The sequence below is a fragment of the Rhipicephalus microplus genome, chromosome 3 (genome assembly GCF_043290135.1).
Source record: "Rhipicephalus microplus isolate Deutch F79 chromosome 3, USDA_Rmic, whole genome shotgun sequence".
Taxonomy (NCBI): domain Eukaryota; kingdom Metazoa; phylum Arthropoda; class Arachnida; order Ixodida; family Ixodidae; genus Rhipicephalus; species Rhipicephalus microplus.
This window is the reverse complement of record NC_134702.1, coordinates 108,229,114-108,246,655: the sequence shown is the minus strand read 5'-3', so window position 1 is coordinate 108,246,655 and position 17,542 is coordinate 108,229,114.

The following is a 17,542-nucleotide window of genomic DNA, read 5'->3' as shown; positions in this document are numbered from 1 at the left end:
ACGAGTGGGATGCTTATTCGCGTTCATCTGTGCATGTTAGTACGTTTCGGGCGTCATTTGTGCGCGAGAAACGCAGGGCACGTTTTGATCTGCTTGTCCCATTCTGCACGTGACCTCCCATTTTGTTGCTATCACATTCATTGCTCTTCGTTTGCGGCAAAGCTGAGACTTTTTTTATCTCTGTAGAGTAGTTTTCGATAAGCTTTTACAAAGCTTCTTTGAGAAACAGTAGCTTGCAACGAACCTCATCACTGAATAGCCTGGGTACTTTTGCTGCCCACATTGTCAAGTCAGCGACTACATTTTTTATGTGGTCTAGATCGCACTAAGTTCGCACTACGTCCGCAACATCGTTTCATACATAAAAACCAGACCACTTTTAGTCTTCACGCGTGGATTGATTGATATGTGAGGTTTAACGTCCCAAAACCACATATGATTATGAGAGACGCCGTAGTGGAGGGCTCCGGAAATTTCGACCACCTGGGGTTCTTGAACGTGCACCCAAATCTGGGCACACGTGCCTACAACATTTCCGCCTCCATAGCAAATGGTGCCGCCGCAGCCGGGATTTGAACCCGCGACCTGCGGGTCAGCAGCCGAGTACCTTAGCCACTAGACCACCACGGCGGGGCTCTTCACGCGTGGGTATTTTGTGTAAGTTAACCGAAAAAAGTTTGAACTCGGTACCACGCCTAAGAAATCTCGGTAAATAGCGGAGCTTGCCGGCAAAATACCACTTGGTGAACGCCAATCGAGTTCTGCCATCTTTTTTCATGTTTGTTTCTTGAACTTTTCTTTTATTACCATATCTACACCTTTTTGTACTCCCAGACAATCTCGCCCCGCCGTGGTGGTCTAGTGGCTAAGGCACTGCTGACCCGCAGGTCGCGGGTTCGAATCCCGGCTGCGGCGGCTGCATTTCCGATGGAGACGGAAATGTTGTAGGCCCGTGTGCTCAGATTTGGGTGCACGTTGAAGAACCCCACGTGGTCGAAATTTCCGGAGCCCTCCACTACGACATCTCTCATAATCAAATGGTGGTTCTGGGACGTTAAACCCCACATATCAATCAATCCCAGACAATCTCCTCGATGTGCTAGACTGCACATCACTGTGCTATGGTTCACACTCTGGCCTCCTACTTTCTTTTTCACTTATCTCCGACTAACTTTCATGAGTCCTCCTCACCGCTTATTCTTCTTTTCACGCTCTTGCGAAACTCTACAATACGAGGCTATGCCGGTATTTACCTTCTCCGCTCCTCTTTCGCCCCTGCTCACCTTCACTTTCCTGTTGTACATCTTTCTACTACATTTTTCATTGATATGCAGTGCTCCTGGCTAAACTATTGTAAAGCAATGCAAGGCTTTATCCTCTCCTCCATTCTTCTGGTTTCCACCCCATTGTTGTATTATACCACGCATGACTGAACAGTGCCTCTAGCTAAACTATATTCTACAATTATATGCCTTTATTTTTCTTTCCCGTTCTTTTTCCCCTTTGTCCATACACTTACATCACTCCTCCTCCTTGTTTTCCTTTCCGACCGGCCTGCCAAGGTATATTAAGCATAGTGATGCTATGCAAGAGCTGCTTGGCACATGCCCGCTTTCTGTGGCACACGCCAGCGGTGGTTTAGATACGATTGCCTGTTCAATCCCCAGCTTAATTTTGACAGCCGTCGTACTTCCGCTTTTGCGTCGAAGAAATCTACCGTATACAAGCCTGTGCAGTATTGTTCTGTTGCCATTTCCTCGAAGATTAATAAGCACGGCACAAAAAAGAAATGACATGTTGTTGCGAATTAAGTAGCGCGTCGCGAAATTTGCGTGAGGAAAAGTGAAGCAATAATGCCGTCGGTTTGCCTTTGAACCCGTGAAATAAAAAAAATTAGGTTGAACTGACACTATCTCCGTGACCCTTGCACTGCCACTGCGCTCACTGTTTTCCTTTGGGCAGCTATAGCTAAATAACTCAGCGAGCACTTGTGCTAAGTCTACGGAAACACGGAAAAAGGCGACCAGCTACGAAGTATATTTTTAAGTGCAAAAGAGGGGGTGCCCAAGCTGGAAACGAGCTTGCGCTCCGAGTTTGTATATGCCATTCTCCTTTCTACCGTTCACTTCCCAGACTAGCCTATTATGCGTCTGTTGTACCAAAACACTGTAAGAACAATCTCATATATAAGGTTAAATTTTATGATGGTGTGCGTACCTTCATGTTATATCATGCATCTGGCACTACGGGCAGTAGTTTTCTTCATTTTTTTTCTACACCAGCGTACTATATGTCCCAAATATCGCTGTGCGCGTACAGGCACGGACCACCGGAGGCACATTCACGGCATGCACTACTTCTCGTTCGCAAGGTTCGCAAGCAGACACAACGACGCGTAAAACCATAACTTTCGCTCATCCTCCTCATTAAGTCTCTTGCGTGGAAGCTGTGTATATGCAAGTCCAGGTATACGCAAGTCCAGTGAAAGGAAGAGGGAGAGATAACAAAGATAACCGTTGCTTTGTGCGTGTGAGAGAAGAACGTAACCTAATGTTACAATGCCGTTACACGTCCTAATCTAAGTGCTTTGCAGGCTATCGACAGGTCAAGACGGCTGCATAATAGGGTCACACATTAAAAAAGAAAACACGCTGCTCTTGAAAGGAAAAAATAAAGTTATCGTGTACCTTCTTAATAGTAAATCCGTTTGCGTGCTTTTCACGGCTCTTAAAACAAAACGTCCTTTTGCGTATGGAAAGTGGTGAGCTATGCGGAAAATTCAAAAGAAAGTCCATTTTGTGTCAGTCTAGCAGGGTTTTTTCTTAACAGGTTATAATTTCATTCAATTCATCTCTATTACTTTAAGCCATATAATACGACTACCATGGTCACATTGTCTGGCTTAGGTTGGAAGATTAATACTATAGTAGAATAAAACAGATTGCTTCTAGAACGTTGGGCGTTGAACGTCGCTCTAAAAAGGTGACATAAATATTGCGTGAAGAGTGTTCAGAATTTCTTGTGGTATAAATTATGTGCTGGGTGGTGTCTGACTGCAGAAAACGTTTTAGGAAGCATAAATAAGACTCCATACCTAAGGTTAGTGGTGTGTTTCAGAAGAAACGTGCTAATATTCCTCGATATTGGCCCTTTATAGGTTGAGAAAGAATTATCACAACATTCTTTCTACCCTTTCTCCAGGTTGACTCTATGAGTGTGATGAATTCTTTGAGAAGGTAATCGAAAAACATGTCGTACAGTTAAGAAATAATTTATGGTGCAGATCACTGCAATTGAAAACTGTAGTAAAAGCGTGAAAGAAACTAAGAAGTAAAGCCAGGGACCGAGTTTTATTACTTTGATCAGGCTAGGCCATACGGTACAAGTAATCTGTGCGGGTGCAGTCGCTGATGTGGCCTACATCAGATTGCGAAAATGGCTATAAGAAATTCAAGTAAGGACTTCGTATTCGCTCACGAAAGACCAAGCTGCCATGCCCTGCCAACACGATGCCCAAGTAGCGGACTCTCTATCAAGTACAAGATCCTGAAACTTTCAAGCCGTTAAAGCACGATGCAGACGGACAAAGTGGCAGCCTTTTCTTTGTGCAGTGAGCGTGTAGAATCCATTAGCTCCGCTGCCCATCTGCAAAACGAGCGTGGCGGAACAATGGAGGCGCCACTGTTGAGCGCCTTGTTCTTCCTCACCAGCCTACTCTTCCTGGTGTCACTCCTCAGCCTCTACTATTCCATCGCCTTTAGTCATCGTGAGTTTCATCAATCCAGCTTGGTTGCTCCACAAATAAAGGTGCTGTAGTCGACGCCACGAACCGAGCACGTCCGAACGGTATTCCATAACGAGTAATACAATCGGGCTAATCATCACGTGACTGCATACAGCGTCTTCTGTTCGGGGCGACCCAACTACCGCTAGCGATGCCTAATAAAGAAGACAAACACTCTTGCGCACTGTATAGCTAAGTCATGTGCGGTGTTCAACCATCTCTATATTGTCACTATTGACCCGGTTGATGAGCGCTTGTTAGCTAGTGAACAAAATAGCAATAAAAATTAAACAAGGAAGAGTGTGGATATTATTGTATATAGGGCAATCAGAACCTCGTACATTAACTATATGCGAAGGTATGTTGGCTGTGCATGACTGCATACGCTTTAACTTACGAGTGCCATCTCGTATTACTTTCAATAGGAGCGGTAAAATTGTTTTTCTTTTAGTAGCAGTTGAAAAGCAGCCGAGTTACCTTGTCCTCCCTTGGTGAATTTCTCGAAGTGGCTAGTACAGTAAGAGAATGGAATCCATGAACTTTCCCTATTATTTTCAATTTTCCGAAGAAACAATGCTGTGCATTTTCCTTTAACGTTATCCGAAGACATATCGCCACAAGTCATTTCATCGATTGCTTTGAGACCGAGTGAAGATTGACTATTCATATGGCGTAGGTGATTATTTCCTTGTGTTGCGTATATCGCTTTTCTATATATATATATATATATATATATATGGGAAAGAAGTGTATACCTAAGGGCTCGTTTTTCCGTGTTTTTAACACAATAATAATGAGATATAACAGACAGTAATGCCAAGGAATGTACAGGGGAAGTTATTAACATTAATGGAATATAAATAAGAAGAAAGAAAAGTGGATGAAAAAATTACCAACTGTAAGCAGGAATCGAACCTACGACCTTCGAATTACGCGTTCGACGCGTAATTCGAAGGTCGTAGGTTCGATTCCTGCTTACAGTTGGTAATTTTTTCATCCACTTTTCTATCTTCTTATTTATATTCCATTAATGTTAATAACTTCCCCTGTACATTCCTTGGCATTACTGTCTGTTATATCTCATTATATATATATATATATATATATATATATATATATATATATATATATATATATATATATATATATTATTCAGCACAGCAGCCTTTATTGAGAAGACAATCTTTGCATTGAGATTAACTCTATTACTTAGAGCACCCATCATTAAAAATGTAGGCGCTTTATACATGGAAAGAGCATTTTGGTCTCCACTCGCAAACTCTGAAGGCTGGAGGTCTCGTCCTAAATACAAATTTGCTTAATTCCGCTTTCGACGTCTTTCCTCCTCAACATCCTTTTTGAGCCCTTCCATGTCTCACTATAGATTACTTTGAACTGACTCAGTAGGCGTCCTCTCCGTGGACTTCGATCATTTTCGTTATTGAAGATATACATGTCGCCAATCCTGCCAAAAGTATTAGGCAGAAATATGCGTTCTTTTTTTCTAATTTACGCAAATTGCAGCTCACTCATTCAGCACTGATTCACCCTGTGCCGGATTGCGTGTAGCGTTAGGAGTTATCTTACTTGATGCGTGACTTTACCTGTTGATGGGTGCGCTGTGCCTACAAACTCGGTGCAGCCTGAACTTCGCTATAGCAGGCTGTTTGAACTCTCAGTATGAGTATCGGCATGCTTTTTCTAAGTATATGGGGCGAGAAATAACGCGTAGTTTTTGTGGAAGAAGCTCTAATTGCCCATCTGAAACTCGCAAAAGCTTCTGGGGCTGAAATTGGAGTCCGGCAAGTTAGGCAGCAAAATGCACGTGTAACAGTCAACCTTATGGGCATTGTTTTATGTGTAAATAGTCAGAACCGAACATCCAAGTTCATTAGTGATGAAAAGCGATTATTCGTTCAACCTTAGGTACGCTGCCGCCATAGAGTGATAATAACCAGGTTGCTTCACCAAAGAAAATGTGCAATAGTTACCTAAGTACAGCATCATACTGCTGTTGCTTTTCAGTTCGACGTTGGCTGAGGCTAACTGAAGAGTACGATGACTGCCGAACGAAGGTCTGCTGCGTCTTCAGTGAGTATTTTCGTACATGCTACACAACCTTAACCAGCGCACATTTATCGATTGTGAGATGGTTTCAACATTACTCCAATACTTCTTTCTCCAACATCTTTTTTTGTACAACTAGTGTATGGAACACTGGGACGTGAGTGAACCATCGACCCGCTCCACAATACTGATTCGAATGTTCTTACCATTCGTAACTGTTGCACATTTAACCCAAGCTCAAACACTGCACGTGTAGATTTTCAGGGGACAGAAAAACTAATCAATTGAGATTGCTCATCTGTTTGTTGCTTGCACACAACTTGCTTCATTTCTTAAGGTGAAGCTGTTCAAGCTCTGGGTTGTGCTGTGTTGTGTTAAAGGAAACTACGCAGCTTGCGCCTATCGATTTCTCTCTCTCTCGCTGCCTCGATTCCTCCGACGTGAGAAGAAAGGGGATGGTAAATGGAAGTGAAGGTAAAAAGGGCAGAGGGCAAGGCATTGTATAATCATCTTTCGTAAGGTATAGCAAGGATCTGCGAAAAGAAAATTAAGTTGAAGAGGAGTGAATGAATGGAACAATGAGCAGAGAGCAAAGATTTGCATGATCACCTGTAGTATAGAATAGCAAAAGCGGAGAACCCGCAAGTGTGCTTCTAGAGCGACTCATTGAAACACGTCGAAATTATGGGCCTTTCTACAGCTCAAATATTCCAGCCTATAATGTGTGAATATATCTTTAATGAAGACGTGCTTTTTGATGAAAGGATGACTTCAGATTTTTCATGCGAAATTGAGCACATGTTTTTTGCATCGAAGCAGTGCCATTCAACTCGCTCTTTGGCGTGCTTTTTTTTTTCTAAATTTTCACTGGCATGTTTTCTTTTTCACCTTCAGTGTCGAAGCTTAACTAAATGATAAAGCTTTCTTTCTTAGCATTCGCATGTTAAATGACTTGCAGCGTTGTGTAAAACATTCTGCCACGATGTTGTTTTATTTAAGTCTACTCCAATCCCCGAAGTCCATCTAGTTATCACAAACAGCGGGGCTTTCTAGTTCAATAATGAATATCTGGAATTCGTCGAATTTGATTTTCTGGATTGAAAAAAAAAAGAATTAGGTAGCGTAGTATTGACACGATCTCCCAATTTTCTTTGAATGTCTTTTCTTTAATTGCTTATCGAGATGCTTAATTTAGCGAGTACCTCAAGGTACCTTTAGGAGGGGCACAGTCAATTAAACTACAACATAGCTAACTGTTACAGCTGCAGCTTTCAGCCGTAACGTTTATTTAAGAAGACAACAGCTGTGCGATGGTCAAAGCCTATTACGAAAAATCCCTATCATCCAAAGAGGCGCATAACCTAGAGCTTGAGACTTCCATCCTAATATTTCTACAGTGGTCCGGTCTATCGTCTGGTCCTTCGCCGTCACTAACTGCAAATATTAAGTGGTGAAGTTGTAGCTGTATGGTAGATTCAGGTAATCAATAGACGATCATAAACGACATTTATGCTGAATATGGGAGATCGTAGGTTTCTCATCGGCCCCTACGGAACCACGGCGGTGCATTGATTCAGAGCCTTTATAGAGGAAACGAACAGAACAACGGCATTGTTTTGCTGTAGAATAGGTAGCCTGATGTTCTGTAGCAGCTGTAAACTAGCTAATTTTTCTGCCGTACCTTAATCCGGTTTGTTAATTCATTCTGATGATTATGTTTTGTTTTTTACTAGATGCGTATTATGGATAACTTGGTAGAGATTTCTGAGTAATTGTGTGTGCCACAACTTTCCTCTGAGCTTCGTGTCACTGCCGCTTCAAACTGTCCTCCTTTACTTAATTTCTACTGTGTTAAAAAACAAATACACTAAGGTTCCAATCCAACGAGTGATGATCAGACAAAGCAACATCTTTCTTTTCATTCTCTGCTCTAGTGCCATTGATTTTAGTTCTACGAATATATTTTGTGACATTATGTAATGCGTTTCACGCTATGTCAATTTGTAGTTGTCTGGAAGTCTAGGTGCAGACTTCAGACAACTACATTTTGATAATCGATAACTTCGATGATCGTAGACAACTACGATTATCGCGTCGATGAATGCCCCACTCTGTCTACCGAAGAGAGTCGATCGAGCCAGCGTTCCACCTAAGAAAAAAACAGAACAGAAGGAAGAAGTAGTAATCCCTACAGACGTAGCACCAAGATTTTCTGCTAAGGAAGCGCTGGTGTACATTGAAAAAGTGAAGTATTGTTCTTTCGAGTGATGTTGTACCCGGAAATGATTATGTGAGTTCTCACTCAGCAGCTCAATTCACGGCTGCAGTACTCGGTACATAAGTTCAACAAAGTATTACAATCTTCAGAACATATATGCGAAATAAACAGAAATACACTCTGAATTAAGCAGCATAGAAAATATAAGCTTTGAAATTTAGTTACAAAAACTTCTGTTTATTAGCTTCTGATTAGTTGCAACAAAGCTATTTCATTTGAGCCCTCTTACTTTAACAAACTTTTTCTGTGGTCCCTTGAAGATCGTCCAAGTGAAGTTTAACTGTTATCGGAAATAATGTCAAGGCTACATATATATAGACTAAAACTAACTCCGTTAATTGTGGCGGTAAGGTGCACCACATATTTCAGCTTGTTTCGTTTGTTTCAGAAAGATTCTCAAAAAAAAAGTTGATCCATGCATATTCTACTCTCGAAACTAAATTCAATGAATGTTCAAATGACGCAGGTGCCCGTGTGAAAAGTGTGCGCAACGAATCCACCAATCTCTGCGAGGATATCTACACGCCCTTGTGTTCCACCGTGAATATAACGTGCCCGGTTAATATGCATTATAGTGCACCGTTTCTTAGACAGCTCACAGACACTTTTTTCAACTTCTTAGACTATGTTCGTTGTCTAAAAAACTGTGCGCAAGAAGTAGTAGATCGTGAAGAACCAAGTAGCTCGAGCCCACACCTTGTTTAACCAATAAGTAGTTGTAAAGGACAGAGACATTTTGGCGGGACAGTTGGTTCATAGCAGCTAGACGTTTTTAAACTACGCAAACTGACTAGGACACGAGTAAGAAACCACACTGCGCTGGCGATGTTATATGTCTTTGTTTACTCGTGTCGTAGTCCTCTCGCGCAGTCTAAGAAAGCACAGAGGTAAGAAAGCAAGAAAGTAAGAGAAGACTACACTTGGTCTGCGTCTTACAAGCTCCATAGTCCTCGTCCATAACCGCTTGATTCAATTGGCGTCACCACCAATAAATAGTAAATTTGGGCACATGAAACCCGAAAGTCCAGGGTTCGAACCTGGTGGCGGCGGTGGTGTTTCAATGGAGGCGAAATGCTGGAGCGCCGCGCGCTATACGAAGTCATTTCACGTTCGAGAGCACCAGGTGAATGAATTTCTGGGGCTTTTCATGACGGTCTGCTTCGTATTTATATGGTGGTCTCTGCACGGGAAATCCCAGATATGATTGCTGTCAGTAAAGGCAAGTCTCAGAACCAGATTTTTTTTTGGTCGGATAAGGATTTACGGCGTGTTTTTATTAATAGTGAGTATCTCAGAATACCACAAGGGAAAAATTGAGCCGATTAGTCAAGTACTTACAGATTCACAGACAAGGCGTCCAGTTAGGTCATCAGGGCTGAGTGTTTGTGAAATGAAGGAAGTGACTTCTCTATTCCTCCCACTCACCAGAGCATACGAAATCTTAACCATCGAACCATCGTCTCATTTGGCAGTGTGATATACATTGAAACAGTTTTGGTACTTCGTCCCGAAAATGGTACTTGAACACGTCATCGTACCCGCCTCGGAGTTACCCATGACTTCGATCAAGTTGCCTCTTAGTGTCTCCCTGCTGAGCACCGCAAACATGCCACAATTTCGGTGTCAATTATTTTGGTTTATCTCGCAGTGGGGATCATTGCAGAAGTATTCACTGAGAGCGAACAGTCTCACAGTCATTTTCGAGGCACTCAGAGAAACAATGCGTGGTGGTGTCAATTGCACCACCTGGTCCGGGAGGCTGAAATGGAATTGCTGCCCTAATTAAACACGTGTCTTTAACATTATATGTTTGAATTCTGGGCACCTGTTTTGTAAAAAGGAGCTCCAGTTAAACGGAAATAATTTTGCTCGTTCCTCAGAGTCCATTTAATGAGAGCTGTGTATTTAATAGAGACATCATTTTCGAGTGACGCCGTAGGCTCGTCTACTTTTTTTGCGTTTAATTACACCACAATAAACCGGAAACTGCTTAGAGTGCGTGATACTGCAAAGAATGATCGTCTGCTGCTTTTAGTGTTCTGGGTGGGATGTCACAGATTTTTTAAGTTGTGTACCTCGATAGAGGCCGTTCGAACGAAAAATTGGCCGCGTATCTGCGCGCTTCGCTGCAGCTGTCATCGAAAGCCGCTACTCTGCTACCAGCCGTAGTACATGAGTACTGGTCTTACGCGCGTAAGATACGGCGCTGCTTGAGATATGAACGTAATCGGGCAGTGACATCGACAAAGATGAGCTTGTGCAGAACCCAGGACCAATGTCAAGTGCCAGCACCATATTGTCAGCAGAGGGCTTCTCTGTGCATAACGTCGCAATTGCAGTGCAGCCGAAGAAACACTAGGGCCTTCAGAAATACATATCTGTAACTTTTCCAGTAAAGGAACACCCTATCTGATACTTCCATATTCATGTTGCACATATTATTTGATTTTTGATCGACACTGTACGCGAATATGAACGCAGCCACCAGTCCAACATGGATGAACGTTCAGCAACTGCTTAAACTTTGGCCGGGAGGCCGAATCATGTTACACACAGAAAGATGGCCCAAAATTTCCGCATACAAGTATTCCAAGAAAAAACTACCGTCTTCAAAAATGCTTTCTCCTTTTCAGATTAGGACGTCAAGATCAGATCCCGGCATCATACGTGGAGCGTGTCGTACGTGCTGACCAAACGGCTTATGGGACTCGCTGAGATTCTGCGTTCGCCAGAAGCACTCAAGAACCCAGCCAGCAACGCTTCCACGTTCCTGTTTCGCTCCTGCCTTGCCAGAGGTACGTCAAGTGAAATCGCTAGCAACTTTTCTCTTTGCAAATTATCTTCCTCTCGGCCTTTCTTTCGCGGAGTAAAATAATTTGTGCCTTGCATTCATTCTGGTGTTTAGCCAGTCGGCGATCTTGGAAGGGTGTGGGTCTGTCATAATCATATGCCGCTTGATCTTCAAGGTAATTTAATGTCGTAATGCAGAGTGTGAAGGTAAGCAGATGGCTAACATGGGCAGCTGACGCACTTCGCGAAAATGTTTTTACAAAAAATGGCCTGACGTGAAGGCGCTGATGAACACAGTGTTTGCCCCTTGCAGGTCAGCGCCTTTCTGTGCATAATGACGTGCGACGGCTCTTGACTTCTGTCGGCCTGTACAGTTGGCCCCTGCGGGAGAACCAGTCAACTGACGTGGCCCTCGTCCTCACGGCGCTTCTGCGAAACTTCGCCGTACCCTACATCGTCACTCCGTCCGTAGGGGAGTCAGTCATGAACTCTGAAGCACTGAGCGTGTCTGTAAGTTATGGACATTTTCATGTTACTTCATAGCTCTCCACGTTCTCGCTCTCACGGTTTCCCATACCCTCTGACTTACAGCTGTATTAGGACCGTAGATAATAAAGCCAGAAAATTGTGCGGGAAGTTACTTGTTTTGTTCAGAGTGTTTGAATTAGAAGTAGAGAGAAGCAGTGTAGAACAACGTGAACTTTGCGTTGTTGGGCGCCAGACCATAATTCTCCGTCTCACTCCTTCGTTTCAGTACGCGTGCAGCAGCGAGGGCTGCTTTCATTCTAGCCTGTTCTTTAAGCATGGAGCGCCTTGAAGGTTCGGCATTTCGTTGTCTATGCATGTTATGTAGCGTGATCATGCTCACAGTAAAGTGCTCAAGACAGGCCTTAAGAAGGCTAGTAATGCTCAAAACCGGTAGTAAAAAGCATATTTTCTTTGTGTCCGTCCGTTTTTTTTTTTTTGCCTCGTCTGCTAGGTACAAGTTTATCTTTCCTCTTGTTACAGCAGTTGATAGATATTCCGCGTGGGGTTACGCGGCCGGTTGAAGGAAGAAGGGATCGCGGCGGACGACGACACGAAGGGAAGGAGGCCGGGTGTCCCGAGATATCTTCGGTTGGGCAGGTCTTATGATAGACGTCTGAAGAGGTTGTTCGTGATGTTCTGCAATTCCAGCCAGCTGCTATTCATGCCGCGTTCTTGGACTAATAATAAAAAAAATTGAAGGAACAAAAGAAACAACGTAGACAGACAGCAAAATGATGCTTGCGAACGGATTAAACTACTACATCGGGAACACAGATTTAGTGGCTAGGTTACTTTCATCCACTTCTTAATTTAAAGTCAATACTCATTATTTTCTCCATCTCTGGTTGCGGCCTTATATAGACCTGGAAAAAATTTGGCCCTGTGTTCTACTGCAAAAAACAAAAAAGTAGAAGAGAATAAGTACATATACATTTAAAAATCTATGCTTGAAGCGGTATGAGCCTTTGGACAGAAGATGAAGAAGCGCGAGGGCCGGGGCAGGAAAGAAGAGGGAGATGAAGTAAAAATAAAGCAGATTAAGATGGACGCCAGTTCCATACTGAAGCTTTAATGCTGTTCCGTTATTTTAAGTAGGAACACTACATTATTTTGGCGCAGCCGGCCATCGAAGCCATCATGTGGGTGACGTTCTTCATAGACGAGACCTCCGAGGAGATCATCTTTTCGAAATACCAAGTTCAAGACGAAGCAGCGGTAGACCTACCTCGTGAGCTCAGCTCGGAAGAACTCGTAAACCTGGTTGTGGAAAAGGCAGCCGTAGACACTACTGAACTACGACGGAAAGGTGCTGTGAAAGTGAACTTGCGTGTGGCGACCTTCAACGACCTAGTTCTTGAACCAGCGCGTCGAAAACACTCAGGATCACGATCTCCGACGGAAGAGGTGAGCCTCGTTTTGAAAGCTTTTCAGCTGCAACAGGAACAGATGCTTCAACAAAACCAAATAATGACATCTCTTATAAGCTCTCTGAATGCTGAGAGACCGACACCTAATTTCGTAGAACCTGATGCTTTCGACGGTGTGTCTTCAAATCCAGAAAGTTGGCTTGATTTCTACGAATATGCCGCTGGAAAAAACAAGTGGCTCTCTGATGAGGCTAAAATCACCAACATGCGCGTTTACTTGAGAGGTGTTGCGCGAAAGTGGTATGAAACATGCATTCTGGAAGACAGTGACGACTCTTGGAGCCAGTGGAGGAAAAAGTTTTTGACTGCATTCCGAAGCAATCCAGTAGAAAGATGGAACACGGCGCTTAATTTCAAGTCTGAGCAAAGCTGCCTTGTCGAGTACTTCTTTGAGAAACGCCGTCTTTTAAAGCTGGCGGAGCCTTTGCTTCCATCTACGGCCGTAGTTGCCTTAATAATGCATGGATTGCACACTAACGTGTTGAAGCAAGTGCAAATACTGTCACCAAAGACTCTAGATGACCTCCTCGCGTGTCTTCAGAACATACCATCAGCTTCGGAAACAAGCATAACCGCCGAGTCAAGCAGCTGTTTCAGTCGGAGTAAATCGGACTGGTCAAGCCGCGCTCAGCGAGAACCGAGCCACCTCGCAACTCGCACAGATAACTTGCCCTGGCGTGTTCCAAGAGGTCGAGTGAATAATATCGACACTGAAGCTCAGGAGTATTCGACAGAAAAAAAACTAATAAACGAGGGTGATCAGTCCCACCCGATGACTCCAAATGAGACTGTTTATTTAAGTTGCTCTAGCCTACTTCACATTCCCGTCAAAGTAGGAAACAAACATATGATGGCTCTGGTAGACAGCGGTGCTTCTGTGTCCATTATAAATGCCAAGCTGGTGGATGCAAATCGCTTGCATAGTGGAAGAATTCTACGAGTACAAGGCTATGATGGAAAAGTAACGTTGCATGATCAGTGGGCCTTGGTAAACATCGAGTTCCAGGGTCAGCAAATAGAGAGCGAAGTGTTGGTGATAGAGGGGGTAACGTACGACTTTTTGCTATCAAGACCAGATATAAAGAAACTAAAGATCAACGTGTACTGGGACGATGTGGTTCTAGTAGAAGGAGTAGCAAGGAACGAGACAAATCAGGGTAGACAAGATAATCTACGAGTTGTCAAGTGCGCGGAGGATATCGCAACGACCTACCCTGAACTTGTATGCATAGGAAGCTATCCTCAGGCGATGAAGTCCCACAAGGTTCCTTTCGAACTCGCTGACAAGACCGTCATCCGGAAAGCACCTTACAATATGTCAAGGGAGCGAAAGATGTGGCTCAAGAAAGAGTTGCAGGAGATGCTAGATGCTGATATCATACGACCTTCGGTATCACCCTTCGCTTCTCCCATAACGATCGCACCGAAAGAAGACGGAACCTTCAGATTATGCACCGACTACAGGGTTCTCAATCGTCAGACAGAACTCATACCATTTCCTATGCCGAAGATCGACACAATTATAGATGAGACCGGGGGTTGCCGACATTTTTCCCGCATCGATTTATGCAAAGGTTTCTGGCAGATCCCACTAACCGAAGAAACAAAAATGTACACCGCTTTTATCACGCCATTCGATCTCTACGAATACAACCGGCTCCCTTTCGGTTGGAAAAACTCGCCAGCGTGGTTCCAGAAGATCATGAACGACGTCCTAAAGCCATTCCTTGGTGTTTTTTGTAATGTGTACATAGACGACATTATAGTCTTCTCCAAAACAGAGGCTGAGCATCAGGACCATCTGTCTCAGGTGTTAAACGCCTTGAGCTTGGCACATCTCAAGGTTAATTTTAAGAAGAGTGTATTCTTTCAACGAAAAGTGGTGTTTCTTGGAAGAGTCTTCGATGGGAACACCAAAAGCACAAAACAAGAGTCCGTCGAGAAGATCTCCCAGTTGAAGAAACCATATGACGTCCATTCACTGCGTGTGTTTTTGGGATTGGCAGGACATTTCCGATCTTTCATAAAGGACTTTGCTGTCAAAACTAGATGCCTCACGCGCTTAACGCAGAAAGAAGTTCCCTTTGAATGGAGTGACGAATGTGAGAGAGTCTACCGTGACTTGGTGCACAGAATTTCTTCTGACCCCGTTCTGCGTATACCAGATTTCACTTTACCCTTTGAATTGAACGCTGACGCCTCACATTATGGGACTGGTGCAGTGTTGTATCAAAAATGTATTGAAGCATCTGGCCGAGAAAAGCGACACGTAGTCGGTTACTACAGTTACACTTTCAAGCCGTCTGAAACAAACTACACTACTACGGAAAAAGAAGCACTGGCGGTTCTGAAGGCCGTTGACTACTTCCGCACGTACCTGGAAGGTACGAAGTTCACTTTGTTCACCGATCACCAGGCACTCACTCATCTCTTGAATATGACCCAAACTAAAGGGCGTATCGCCAGATGGGTGAATTACTTGCAGCAATTTGACTTTACCATCTCGCACCGACCAGGACCGCTTTTAACCGATGCAGATGCTCTATCAAGATTGATGGTACAAAACAACACAGAAAAATCTGAAGAAATCAATGAAGTGAAGCTGTGGGAAGGCTCAGAACAACTGGTTTTTACGGAAGGTCGGTATCAAGTCCCACCAACTCTTGTTTCCAAAGTGCTTTACTTGTACCACGATAGCCCAGAATCTGGAGGACACGACGGCTTTTGGCGTACCTACAACAAGTTGGTCAAGAGGTTTACGTGGCCTCACATGAAGAAAGACGTTAGTCAGTACGTTCGTTCATGCCATGTGTGTCAAGTACACAAAGTCAAGTATAAACAGCCTACGGACACCATGATACTACCTTGCCACTCGAACGTGCCTTTTGAAGTAGTTCACCTGGATTTCGCCGAACTTAACAAGAAACGGGAAGGAGTCAGAAAAACGCAAGCTTTTCTGCTGGCCATAGATGAATGCACCAGGATGGTCGCGGCACGAGCAGGAAAAGAAGATGCAAATAGCGTCATAACCCTTCTCGAAAGGGACATGTTTAGAACTACGCGGACAATCGTATGCGATAACGGCCCCGCGTTCAAGAGTGAAAAGCTAGTAAGATGGGCTCGAGATCACAATGTATCGATCAAGTTCTGTGCGCCATACCATCCTGCGGCGAATGGGCTTGCAGAACGTGCCATACGGGACGTGAAACAATACATCAAGATGTACGATAGTTTTCCTGGGGGATGGAAATGTTCTTTAGAAGCAGCCGTAAAACATCATAACCGATCCTACACAAGTGGCTTGGGGTGCAGTCCACAGTACGCTTCTACAGGAGAGACCCCTATTCTGCAGGCAGACCGTGAGTTGGGACTCTTGGAAAACCTCAAGATTGTCGAGGAGAGGCAACAAAAATCACAGGAGGAGAGGTACCGAAAACGAATGAAAAAGAATTTCGACAAGAGGCATCGAGCAGACATGCCAGACATTCAAGTCACCGACCTCGTACTAGTGAGAAAAGGAATAAGAGATTCCAGTGCCAAATTTTATGGGCCTTACTCTGTGACCAAGACAGCCACCCAGAACGGAATTTTGAAGACTGTCTGGTACACTGGTGAACGTGAATCTGTTGAATGTGCTTCAATTGGGAATGTCTTCAAGTATTACCCCAGGAGGGGTAATTAAAAGAAAGCGGGAAGGGTGAAGCGGTATGAGCCTTTGGACAGAAGATGAAGAAGCGCGAGGGCCGGGGCAGGAAAGAAGAGGGAGATGAAGTAAAAATAAAGCAGATTAAGATGGACGCCAGTTCCATACTGAAGCTTTAATGCTGTTCCGTTATTTTAAGTAGGAACACTACAATGCTGTTGTAACTAATGGACAAATTTCTACACTTAAGTGCTATACAAAGCAATGGTGAGCATGTAAGTGAAGGTGGAAGGACGATCGAAAGTAGGCTGACGGAATATGGTGAGCTGGTGCAGGTAAGAAAAGGTCAGCAAGATACCACTGTCAATTGACTTGTTTATGAAAAATAGTTCAGGTAGATCAAACTTCTGACCAGTGTTCTGGCACTGGCACCTAACCAGGCTAGATCCCTCTATTTAGAGACAATATTTTTTGCCGCCATTTTTGGGCTTGGGTATATGAGACATCGAGCCCCAAAAGCCAGGCCTTAAACCAAGACATCGCAATGTGGTTTGCACTGCCGAAGCACGGAGACTAGGACAGTACTTTTTATTTATGCATATACATAGCCTCCAGAGTTTCTGTCCTGGCATCCCAAGTGACCGCCTTATCCAAAATGAATGTTTTTATCTCAAGTGAGCTCGACCACAACAATATCAGGACGAAGCCTAGTACCATTGCCGGTCGCAAGAAGGTGGTTGGTTGAAACACCAGCATCAGGGTGAAGTGAATATTTTTCCTTTGTGATGGCTTTGCAAATGAAGTTATGCCGTGAACAACGCGGCTCGTGGATGTCCTGGCATGTCTGGAGGATGTGATAAGTTATTTCTAGAACTTGTGACAACGTCGTCAAAGCCGGGCTGAATCCTCCTTACTATGCCGATTGGAGAGAGTCTTGTTCGGGAAGAGGTTGGTGCGCAGCCACAAGGTCTTGATGCGATCACCGTTACTCAAGAACGTAGCATCAGGGCACAGCCACCCGTTCC